Source organism: Ursus americanus, chromosome 26, assembly GCF_024610735.1.
Source record: "Ursus americanus isolate L20-20 chromosome 26, mUrsAme1.1.p, whole genome shotgun sequence".
Lineage (NCBI taxonomy): Eukaryota > Metazoa > Chordata > Mammalia > Carnivora > Ursidae > Ursus > Ursus americanus.
This window is the reverse complement of record NC_142152.1, coordinates 21561928-21562539: the sequence shown is the minus strand read 5'-3', so window position 1 is coordinate 21562539 and position 612 is coordinate 21561928.

The following is a 612-nucleotide window of genomic DNA, read 5'->3' as shown; positions in this document are numbered from 1 at the left end:
CATGAAAATTAAAAATCCTTGCAATGATAAAAAGGACCATTCGGCTCTTCAATCAGAACTAACAGAGCCGAGGGACAATTTATGGGGTGCATGAGAGACCTCCCCTCAGTTCCCAAGACTCCGGGACCCAAGCCCAGGACTGCCTCTTGATTACCCCTTGAGCTCGTCTGCAACGCTAGAGATTTGCTGGACCTGGAGCCTGGTCTCTTGGCCTCTGCCCGGGCACCTCCCATCAGCCTCCCAAGGAACAAGAAGCACCACTTTTGAGAGGGCAGGTGGGGATGGTGTGGGGGACGAGCAGGCCTGAGCCATCTTCAAGGGCCCCTTTGCTGGGTGACACGTGCCAGCCTCTTGCATGCATTATCCCCATTTGGTCCTTACAAACCCTCTTGGGTGCTGTGGTTATAACCCCATTCTGAAGACTTGGAGACTGAGAGCTCTGTGCCCAGCCACACCCTTTACTAGAAGCAGGGTGTGCAGATGGGTCAGTCTGTCCCTCCTGTCTTTGCCCTGGCTTCTCCCCAAGAGAGATGCTGATCAGGCCACAGGACAGAGGTACCCAGGGAAGGCTCGTGGGGCAGGGCCAGAGGGGATTCCCTCAGATAGAGTTCC